General features: G+C 50.0%; 1 long non-coding RNA gene across 1 annotated transcript; it reads left to right on the top strand.

The window, feature by feature from the left end:
• Nucleotides 1-310: 310 nt before the first annotated feature.
• LOC148164401 (uncharacterized) lies at nucleotides 311-6194 on the top strand. The gene is made up of 3 exons (XR_015768213.1): nucleotides 311-376; nucleotides 3914-4123; nucleotides 6031-6194. It is a non-coding gene; the product is annotated as an uncharacterized LOC148164401 (long non-coding RNA).
• Nucleotides 6195-11960: the final 5766 nt, after the last annotated feature.

Below are 11960 nucleotides of genomic sequence, written 5' to 3'. Positions count from 1 at the left end.
TTGAATTATATCACTTCCTCCCCAAGAGACTGTCATACTTCTTTGCCTCCTTATGAAGTACAGTAGCAACAAGTACCTAGCCTGCAACCACCACCCCAAAGGCCACAGCCTTCTGCTCCCGGGAAATGGCACCCCTGGCCGTTCGGTTGTTCGCGCCCAGTACCGGGTATGCCCTCTGCTTCCTCTTCCTCTCAGCCCCTCACGTTCCACCCCTCAGCGAGGCCAGGCAACCTTCCTGCAGTCGCTCCTCTTCCAGTCTCCACCGCCTGCTCTCCCGGTGACGCCGGGAGCTGGACCTCTGCAGGAGCCTCTTGATGGCCACTCCGTTGCCACCCTTGTCCTTTGCCCTCGGCCCACTCTCCACGGAGCAGTCAGAGTGAGTCTTCAAAACAGTAAATTAGAGAATGGCATGCCCCTGCTTAAAACTGAACAAAGTCCCAACTCCTTACTCTGACCTAAAAGGCCTGGGTGATGGGCCCCTGCCCCCTTCCCACCGCTCACGGACCTCCCTGCCCTTTGGTCACTGCACAAGGCCGCGCTTGCTTTCCTTCTTTCTATCCCTCGGTTACTCTAAGCTCGTTCCTGACTCAGGGCCTCTGCACTGGCCCTTCCCTCCTCTGGCCGCTCTTCCCCCAGATCTGCCCCAGGCTTAACTTCTTGCCAGGAAGGGCAGCTCCTCAGTGATACCTTTGCTGACCACTCCTTCTGGGGGGCCTCCAGCGCTCCCCACCCCGACCCCATCCCTCACTCCTGCATCACCGCATCTTACCATCATGACAGACTCTATCACTCCCTCTTATTTTCTGGTTTATTTGTTTGTTTGTTGTCTGATTCCCCCCATTAAAAAGTAAGTTCCTTGGGATGCCTAGCTGTCTCAGTCTGTAGAGCACATGGCTCTTGATCTCGAGATTGTAAATTCGAGCCCCGTGTAGAGATTACTTAAAAATTAAGAAAAAAAATCTTTTTTCCCATATATTTACTTTTTATTGAATTTGTTAATGTTACAGAGTTCTTGCACTGCCAAACCATGCCTGAGAATTCAAAGAAAGAAATGGTACAATGGACAGCCTCACCCACCCATCATACAGTATATTAAAACTTGATTCATGTGCATTTTTATAACTTCACAATCTTTTAAAAAGTTATAACAAGAGTTGGAATTTTAAATCTCCTGCAGGTCTTCAGATTTCTAGTATAGTATGCCATTAAATAAAAGTTCCACATATTCATCTCAGTTCATTCCTCAATAACATAACCCCCAACGCAATTTTGCTGGAAAAAAAATGCATACTTTTCAGGGGATAAAAAAAAAAAATCTTAAAAAAAGAAAGTTCCTCAAAGGTAGGGATTTTATCGGTCTTATTCAATCCTAAATCAAAGTATGTGTTAGTATGTCCCAAATGGGATATTCTTACACTAAAAAGTTATTCATGTTTATATGCAAATCAAATTTAACTAGACGCCCTGTGTTTTAGCTGGTAACCCTACTTGAGGCCCATGGTCCCACATCTTGGGAACATGATTCCATGAGAATGAAGCTCGTGAAGGGAAGAGAGGAAAAGTACAGGGATTTGCTGAGGGCCACATAGGTGTTAAGAACAGAGCAGGTTCTATACCTAGCTTCATCTGACTCCCAGTCCCGTCTCTGTTCCCTGAACTCACCCTCTGACCTAGCGAGAATCCCCATAGAGTATGCATCTCCCCAAATCACCCACTTTTCACCAGCCCCACTGCCATTGAACCCTGCCCCTGGGGGGCCCCCACGTGCTCACTTGCCATCTTGTAACAGCCTCTGACTGTGGCTCCCACCTCCACTTCCTCCTGCCTTCCCTCTCTTCTTCACAAGGCTGCTGCCGGGGCCAGCTTTCAGAAACACAGACCTGAAGCCGAGCTTTAGAAGGGCCTTCCCGGGTAGGTTCCCGACCATGGCTTCATGGTGTGGCCCCTGTTTATCCCTCCCCCTCCCTGACCTCTGCACTCTCCCTGAACTGGATCCGTTGCCCTCTCTGGCTTCCTTTGCACTCGCTCTTTCATCTGGGTGATACACCCTTCCCCATCCCCTTCACCCTGCTAAGTCCTTCTTCAAGTCTCAGGGACACGTTCTTCCTCCATGAAGCCTTCCTTGCTCGGTTCAGGTGCTTCTCCCATATGTACCTCTAACTGGGGTCCTTCCCCCTCCCTGTTGAAATTGCCTCTTTACTTGAGGGTCTCCCCCACTGGGTCAGCTCCACAAGGGCAGAGGCCATGTCCGCCTATTCGCACTGCACCCCTGGAGCCTGGCAAAGGGTCGTACAGGGTTGGTGCTCAGTGAAAAGCACGGGAATGAATGAGGCTTCCCTGAGGACGTTACGGTTGATTACACTAAGCGCCAAGCTCAGTTTGCTGGCACATAGTAGGCTCCCACTACACATCGTTGAAAGGATGCCAGATGAATAAATGAAGTAATAAACGACATGACTCAACTCCTCTCCCCTTCTCCACCGCCCCCCCCGCCCGCCCCTGCACCCAACACACACTGTATTTGTTCACCTCTCCTGCTTTGCATTCTCTGGCAAAGTAAGAGGGATCTCGACTCCTGGTTTGAATACTGTGGGGGTTTTGAGTAGAAAAAAAAATTGTGCTCCTTCAACAAGAAGCGTTTCAGGCCATCCAGGCCTTTCTTCTTGGCGAAGGGAGGAGGCAGAGAAGAGGCCTCAGCCCCGTTTCCGGATGGCCTTAATTGGCCCCGAACTGACTAATAAAGTGTGAAATTGGCTTCATCCTCCACCACGTCTCCCCAGCCAGTGTGTCCCCGCGGTATCTCGGTCGGCTGCAATGGGTGCGGCACCGTCTGCAGCCCCTCTGTCCCCGGCAGGCAGGCGGGCCACACGCCCACGCAGCCCCAGGGCCCAGTGCTCTGCAGAGCCCAGGAGGCTGTTTGGCCTCGGGCCAGGAGAGGCTTTCAAAGCCAGAAGCATCCGATGTGGCATGTCTGACGCACCTTCTGAGCCAGCCCCTGGCCTCTCCTGTCCTGATTTGCTCCTCGGGCATTGGCTTCTAACACAGGTGCAGGGGCTGGAGGTGGGGACTCTGCATTAGGTGAGCTCTTTGAGACTCTCCCCTAACCCGTCCCCCCATTGCATCAAATGCAGGGCTGGAGAATCAGAGCCAAAGGGACCTCAGAGAGCAAAGAAATGAGGGCGCTTAGGGGAGCCCCTGGAGTGCCTTAGGGGCTGCTTGGGGAATAACCGGAGGCTTCTAAACCCCTCCTTCCGCTAGGACAGGGCCGTTTTGGGGTCAACCTTGTTTATTGGCTCCTGTTTAAGAGTTCCGAGGAAGAAAGGGATTCCGTGACTCTAATAAGGCCTAAAACCAGCAATCTATCCAGCAGTCATTAGCAAACCTGCCCGTGAATCCAAACCGATTGGGTGATTTGGTCAGAAATACAGATTCTGACCCTTGTCGCATGTTTGCCCACTCAGCACCCATTCTCTCTTTCCACAAGGAGAGCTCCAATGTCACCTTAGAGAGCCATCCCTACCCCACATGCAACCCTGTGTGGTTTGGGTGGAGACTCCCCTGGGTCTCCAGGGGTGAGCATATTCCCTAGCCAATACAGACAGTGGTCAGCCCAGGTCAAAGCATGGCTGCTCTGGCAGCCCCAGGATTTTGGCTGAGCCATAGGGCAAGAGATGTTCTCTTTTCTCGGAGGCCCTAGGCTGTAGCTGTCAGCTTGGAACTGCTGGCTAAGAATAAAGCCAACACAGAGGCAGACCATGATGACAAAGGACCAGAGAGAGACAGACAAACATTCCTAGTGGCATGTTATGAGCACCTGGATCCAGCCATGTCTGAAGTTTATCCCCCTGGGCTATTCATATACATGAGCCAGTAAATTGCTTTTTTTTTTTTTTTTTTTTTTTTTTTGCTTTAGCCAGTTTGAGTTGGGTTTTCTGCTACTTGCAATGGAGAGTCCTGACTACTACACAGACCCCCATCTCAGATCTACTGAATCATGAGCTCCCTGGATGGATTCCAGGAATCCAGATTTTTCAAAAGGCTTGTAAAGGAATTCTGATAAAGTGTCACCACCTTATAAGTCATTGTTTGGACATCATTGAGATCCTGGTCCAGTGATGCACAGGTAAAAGTGATTCTTCCATAAATAGCCATTGTAATTGTATGTCAGAATGGTATATGTGGTCTCAATCCTCACCACACCTCAGTGACAAATGAATGTGTCGTTCTTCCCATTTTACAGATGAAAACACTGAGGCTGAGAGAGGTGAGTGTAAGTGTTCAAGGGCACGCAGCTGAGGCTTATCCTCTCTCCAGGATTCCACACTTCCCCAGAATAGTTATTCAGCTTGCCTAGAGCCTCAACAGCTGGTGTTGAAAATGTCCTCTCTCTTCATTATAAGCAAAGCCTATTTGAGTCACTTAGTGTATGGCTACAATAGGAGGGGACTCCAATGTGACTGACCTAAACAGTAAGGGAAATTTATTACACTGCATTTTTTTTTAAGATTTCATTTAGTTATTGGAGAGAGAGAGCATGAGAGAGAGAGAGCGCGCGCGCACCAGGCGGGGGGAGGGGCAGAGGGAGAGGGAGAAGAAAACTCCCCGTTGAGCGGAGAGCCTGATGCGCGGCTCGATCCCAGGGTCCTGGGATCATGACCTGAGCTGAAGGCAGACGCTTAACTGACCGAGCCACTAAGGCAACACTCTAAGATGCCCCAAAGTAGGATGGATCCAGGTTAATTTGGTGACTCGGTGTCATACTCAAGAATTCGGGTTCTTTGCATTTTTCTGCTCTGTTCTCTTCAGTGTCGACTGTCCTTCAAGCTGGCTTTCTTCTTTTTTACAAGATAGTTGCTACACTTCAAGACATGACAATGCCGGGGGTGCCTGGGTGGCTCAGTTGGTTAAGTCGCCACCTTCAGCCCAGGTCATGTTCACAGGGTCCTGGGATCGAGCCCCAGGTTGGGCTCCCTGTTCACCCGGGAGTCTGCTTCTCCCTCTGCCCCTCCGCCCCCCACCCCCGTGCTCTTTCTCTCTCTCTCAAATAAATAAATAAAATGTTCAAAAAAGAAAAAACAAAAAACATGACAATGACCAGCACAGGTCGATGGTCTGTCTCTTCTGTGGGTCCTTTCATCAGTGAAAAAAAATGGTTCCCCAAAAACCCCTCCTATCATTGGTCAGAATTGCGTCACATGTTTATACCTAGTCCATTGGTTGGCAGGAGGGGTGGGAGCATCACAATGGGCGTGGACCAATCACGAGTCACCCTGAAGCTGGGCTGAGCAGACACCTGAACATTACCGGGCTCTTCCAGAAGGAAAGAAGGAGACAAAGGGTGTTGAGCAGTGTTTGCCACACAATTCCTCTCCCGCTCGCTGGGTCTCCCTTCCTGATTCTAAGCCCAGAATGCTCCAGAAGCATCTGTCTTTTCATTAGGCATGATCCTTACAGGAACAATTTTCAAAGTTCAAAATCCTCCACATGGCTTCCCCGTCCATTCTTCCTGTCCTCCCCCACAGCCAATAAGACGTCCTGAGGAAACACAGGACTTTCCCTCCAATACCCAGAGCTGCTCTGCCTGGCTTTACTTCCCTGGCTTTCTGCTGGACTGATACCAGTTGGCTGGGTTGCTGGGAGGATGGATAGGGCATGTGTACTGGTGGGCAAGTGCTATTGCCCGTCCCCCGTTTCCCCTGCTTCTAATTACAGAATGCACATTGTTCCTTAGGGACCCACCCCCTCCCACTCCCAAGCTATGTGGTGTAAGCCATGCTGATCCTTGCGCTAAATCCAGCTCTTAGGACACCTCTTCCCCTGCATCCTGGGGCAGGAGACTCAGGCCTGTCCAAATCACTGTATTCAATGCCTCTTGCCACAGGACTTGATTTAGGATGGACAATAACCCCAGTCTGCTCCATGAAAGTCAATTCCTGGGCCTTGGGCTCTAACCCTTGAGGCAAGAGAAATTTTATTTCTACCAGAGTTGTTGAGCTGCAAGCTTTCAGCAACCATTTTGCAACTTCCTAGGGGAAAGCTGCCTGAGGATGAAACGAACACAAGGCCAAGAGATGGAAACCAAGAGACCCTAAGCTGCTGGATCCAACTGGGCCTGGTGCCAGACAACCATGTACATCTCCCTTTCCTTTCTTGGTCAACCTGGTCTCAATGGGCATTCTGCCCCTTGTAATAAAAAAAAAAAAAAAAAAAAAAAAAAAAAAAAAAAAAAACAGCTAATACAGCGTGTGTTTTTGAAAAGCTGAACTGTGCTTGCCTTTGGCTGAGTCATATGTGTGTCAAGGGGAGTAATGGGAGATGAAGTTGGGAAATTTGGCCAGAGACACCATCGCACGGGGCTTGAAGACATTGAGACCGGCCACCCAGTCTCTGCGACCACTGGGGGATGCAGGATCTCCCGAGGCCAGGTGATCCCAGGAGTTGCCAAACAGGCTAAGCTTTGCCCTCGGGAACAGGTTGATGTTTTTGCAGCTTCTGATAAAGCAGGATTCTTGACCTATACAGGACTCATCCTCCAGGCACACTCTCACCAGGGGACAGTTGGGAGAGTTCTGCATAATTGAAAATGCTTGGAAGAAAGGAACTGTTGAGGATTAGCAGCAGCTTCTAGGGGCCAGGGATGATGAGGGTGAGGAGAAACCCAGTACAGCTGATGAGAAGGTCTGGGGATGCCACCGATTGTGTCTACATCCCTGTTAAATTGCCTGGAATAGGACATGGGCTGGCCAGAGTAGAGCAAAGGACTTCTCCTCCCTCTTTCCACAAGACCTACTTCTATTAATGCAGCCTGAAATTGTACTCATTTCGGTGACAGCACATTATATTTCGCATTTAAATGGATATCATATGCTGCCACTATATTATATTCCCCCAGTCCCCTCAAGTCCTCCAAACCGTCTCCCACCTGGGGAGAACTCCTCCACCCTCAACTCCTTTTCCAGAGTCCATGAATCAAAAATCTTGCCCTACTTCTGAGGTGGGGTGTCAGGGCTCTACTACCATCGGCAGGAGCCTGGAAACACAGTCAACAGAACTATAGGCCCAGCCCCAGATGCAGTCCCTACTCCCTAACAAGACCACTTTCTTGATCAAGGTGCATTCCATTTGGCTGGTCCTGCTGGTGTTTCTCAAGGGGACTGGGGAAGGGAAAAGACATCTCTCACACACCTATGGCCGCTCCAGGACACAAAGACCCGGACATCCAGTGTTGCAGCTATTTATTTATGCACAGATACTCAAACGCAACTGATTTAGTCTCCCAGGTATGCCAACAGTGCTCTAGGGTAGCCGGGTTGGAGCCAGTTTCCAGGCTCAGCTACAAACTGTGCCTAGAAATAGCAGCTCCAGGCTCTTGCCCTCTCTAGGCTCACCAGAGGGTAGCTCTTGGTTTGTAGCTGAGCCTGGAGACTGGGAAACCCTTTCCCACGCTGGTTTCCTTAAGGGAAGTTGTCTCTCCCTGGCTGTCTTGGGCAGGGGCATTCTTGGCTCCATCCTCCTACCATTTCCTCCTCCAGTTAAAGTCAAAGGGATTCACTCACCTGGGTGAATCAGTGCGGAACATACCATCTAAAATGCTCTTTCTCTGGACTTTGGCTCCGACAAGGGCAAGGGAATAGTTTACTTGGGCCGAGGCAGTGCTGGGGTCACCGAAAACATCCATGCCCCTGTCCCGATGAAAGGCAATGGCTGCTTTTCCTACTTCCTGCTTCTTGGCCCTCCGAGTTCCCTTAATTCCCGCTAACCCAAACCTGCTCTTCTAGTCTTTCATCTGTTGTATAAGCTTCCAGCGGCCTTCCCCCCAAAAGCTCCTATTCTCTAAATTCTGGTGCTTGCTCCAGCAGCCCTGTCTGACACAACCCCCAAGGATGGACTTTCTCTTCCAAGACTCACCCCCATTCCTTCCTCAGAGGGTAGTTTGGGTCCCCCAGGACAGGTCCCCACCTTGCCTCATAGAAATCCTCATAGAAAAAGCAAACAAACAGAAAAGAATATGCTCCCCAAATGTTGTCGCCGGTAGTGTGGGGTGGTGATTACCGGAGGCTTCATTTTCTGCTTTCAGCTCATCTTTGTCTCCTGAAAAATCGTTTCCTATGTCCATACACTCCATTTATGGTTTTTATCATGACAACAACACTCATGCGTGTGTTTGTTCGATTGCAGAGAAACTGAGACCCTGAGCAAAGGGCAAAGAAGCCCTTTCTGGTGCTGAAGGAGCGAACCCTGTCCTGGTGTGGGTGCCCTTGAGCAGGGGACTCGGTCAGCATCTTGGCACTGCTGGCTGTTATCATCCCACTGGTATGAGTGGATTTATTGACAGAGCCAAGGGCTGATATCCCGTTGGCTTGTTGTAAGCATGACTCAGGACCAGTCCTCGCCCGTCTTGGCCCCCAGGTCACCCCACATCAACAAGCAGAAGATGGGAACTAAATGACGAACTCTGCTGTTCAGTTCTGGAGCGTTTTTGAAGGTCATTGCCTGATGGAAGCAGCACCCAGGAAAGAACGCTGGAATCCCACTCTGGGTAAGAAGGCTCTTTAGATGTCCCATGTTTTGGCACTTCTTGAGCTGCATGTGGCAAACCCCCCACCTCCAACTAGCTTAAGTGAAAAAGAATTGATTGGTTCCTGTAGCTGAAACACTTAGGTCTAGAGTTGGGCTTGGCTGGATTCAGGGGGTACGAGGGTGTCATGGCACCTGGACTCTATTGATCTCTTCTTTTTTTTTTTAAGATTTTTTAAATTTATTTGAGAGAGACTCGTGTGGGAGCAGGGGGAAGGGCAGAAAGAGAGGGTGAGGGATAGAGGGGGAGGGAAAGAGAATCTGACGCAGAACCCACCGAGCGTGGAGCCAAACATGGGGCTCGATCCCAGGACCCTGAGATCATGAACAGAGCCAAAGGCAGACACTCTACCAACTGAACCACCCAGGTGCCCCTCTACTGGTCTCTTCTGTTCTCCGTGGCCTGCTTCACCATCAGACAGACTCTTCCTCTGCAAAGGTGAGATGCAGCAGCCCCAGGCTTACAGCTTGCCCGCTTAGTGCCTCTTCCCAAGCATTCCAGCAAAAGTCACAGGGCTGACTCTATTAAATGACATGCCCATCGCTGAACCACTCACTCACTGGAGCCAGGGTATAGATTCTGCTGATTGGCTAGATTTGGTCATGTTCCTGCTCCTAATGTTGAGAGGCAAAGTGAATACCACTCACACCTATGGCCTAAGAGGCGAAGAGGGGTAGGGTAGTTCACTAAAGACTCTAGCTGTTGCTAGAGTGGGAAAGAATGCTGGGAAGGAAAGGACCTCCAGAAGCCCACTCAGGTTCATCTAGATCAGCTGTTATCAAAGTGTGCTTCCCCCCCCCCCACTCCAAGATTGGCAGCATCGACATCACATGGAAATCTGTTAGAGACCCAGATTCACAGGCCCCACCCCAGACCTATGAGATGGACAGCACCCAGCCCTCCAGGGGATTTGGAGGCATGGTGAAGTTTGAAGACCACTCATGCAGACCAGTGGATCTTGCACCTCACTTCGATTAGAATCACCTAGGGAGTTTTAAGCTGCCTGGACCCCATCCCAAGCAATGTAATCAGGATAAGGGAGGGGATGGGGTCCAGTCCTTGGGGTTTTTAAAATGTTCCCCCAAGTGATTCTAATGATAGCCGAGATTGAAAGAACCTCCAAGCTCAAAGGAACTCTTGTTCTCAGCTCCTTCTAATTTCCGTAGCAGCGATAAATGAGGATGTGGACAGTCCCTCTGCTGTGAGCGGCAGTTTATTAAAGCAGTGACTCAGGAGGTGACAACTCAAGCCAAGCCAAGTGAAACAATAGTGTGCGGGAGACATGTGATCCAGCCAACTGCATGGAGTCTGAACCGGGAATCCCCTGCCTGTGATAAATTAATCTTTACCACACCTCCACCCCGCACCCAGCCTGCCTGATTCATCCAAAAGGCAGAGAACTGGAGGGAAAAAAATGGCAGGCATGGTTTACTGAGTGCTTGCTGTATGCCGGGCAATGTGCTTGCCTCACTGAAATCTGACATAACCCTGTGAGGTAGGCCACATGAAATAGGACTATAATCCTGGGAGGTAGGTAATATTAACTGTCAGAGAAGAGCCCAAGGGTCAAAGGGTAGAGTAAATAGACCTTGGGGGCTGAGTCGGGATTTGAATCCAGGACTATCTGGTTTGACAACCAGGCCCTAACTCTGACTCTATGCTGCCTTCTGGGAGAAGCCATGGTGTCCAGTTAGGTGTAGAGGAGCTTGGGACAGGATTTGGAGGGGAATCCTCGGAGTCCATGTGTTTTCAAGAAAGACCACTGACCTCGAATCAGAACCTGAGCTACACTCACAGTTCCACTCCTAGTTAGCCGCGTGACCTGGAGCAAGTCACCTCCCTAGCTGGAGCCTCCGTCTCCCGGTCTGTGCAATGGGATGGCTTTAGCTGACCCCTAGGGATTGTTTGTTTGTTTTTTTTAAAGATTTTATTTTATTTATTTATTTGAGAGAGGGAGAGAGCGCGCGTGCACGGGCATGCGCGCGTGCTGAACAGGGGGAGGGGCAGAGGGAGAAGCAGACTCCCCGCTGAGCAGGGAGCCTGATGTGGGACTTGATCCCAGCCCCAGGATCATGACCTGAGCCTAAGACAGACACTTAAGCTTAACCGACTGAGCCACCCAGGTGCCCCAGGGTTTTTTGGGTTTTTTTTTTGCTTTTTGTTTTGTTGTTGTTGTTCCATTTGGATGATGGTATCAGAAAGTTTCCAGCCGAAGAACCTGCTTCCCAGGATCCTAGGACCTGTTTTGAAACACATGCCAGTGTTCCAATCTGACCAGGTGTTCAAGTCATTCTGCTGGTTACTAAAGAATTTCTCCCTAGACCAGCTGAAGACTTTTGATTTCTTTAAGGCTTAGAAGACAACACAGCTCAGACAGAAGCTTTAACATTCACAATGAAATCTTGGAGAACTGAGACACTATAGAATTTTGTAGGGTCTCAGAACACACTTTAGAGATGCCTGGGTGGCTCAGTCGGTTAAGCGGCTGCCTTCAGCTCAGGTCATGATGCCAGGGTCCTGGGATCGAGCCCCGCGTCGGGCTCCCTGCTCAGCGGGGAGCCTGCTTCTCCCTCTCCTCCCTGCTCATGTTCTCTCTCGCTCTCTGTCGCTATCTCTGTCTCTCTCAAGTAAATAAATACAATCTTAAAACACACACACACACACACACACGGGGCGCCTGGGTGGCTCGGTTAAGCGACTGCCTTTGGCTCAGGTCATGATCCTAGAGTCCTGAGATCGAGTCCCGCATCGGGCTCCCTGCTCAGCAGGGAGTCTGCTTCTCCTTCTGACCCTCCCCCCTCTCATGTGCTCTCTCTCTCTCTCTCTCTCATTCTCTCTCTCAAATAAATAAAATCTTTAAAACACACACACACACACACACACACACACACACACACACACTTTAGTCATGTAAGACTGCAAAAATCACAGTGCCTCACTCACATTTATCAGCAGCTGCTGCTCTCAGCTCTGGAGGACACAGAGACGAAAAGGGCAGCCCCCTAGCACCAAAAAGGAGGACAGTCATGTGCTGGGATGTGGCTCCCAGTCAACCCGATCCTGGATGAAGGAAATGCAAATGGGAGGAAAAGGCTTTTGGCACCAATGAAAAGGTTAATATCCAGGCCTGGCATGCGGTAGTGAAATGAATACTGGAGTATAAATTGGTGGAGCTTTTGCAGAGGGTAATTCATAAGATCTTCAAGAATTTTTAAAATGTGCATACTCCTTAATCTGGAAATTCCACTTTTTTTTTTTTTAAAGATTTTATTTATTTATTTGAGAGAGAGAGAGCATGAGCAGGGGGAGGGGCAGAGGAAGAAGCAGACTCTCTGCTGAGCGGGGAGCCCAACATGGGGCTCGATCCCAGGGTGCAAGACCC

Source organism: Eumetopias jubatus, unplaced genomic scaffold (genome assembly GCF_037043125.1).
Source record: "Eumetopias jubatus isolate StellerSeaLion01/CBP00866 unplaced genomic scaffold, mEumJub1_p1.0 scaffold_5, whole genome shotgun sequence".
Taxonomy (NCBI): domain Eukaryota; kingdom Metazoa; phylum Chordata; class Mammalia; order Carnivora; family Otariidae; genus Eumetopias; species Eumetopias jubatus.
This window is presented reverse-complemented; position numbering and strand designations above follow the sequence as displayed.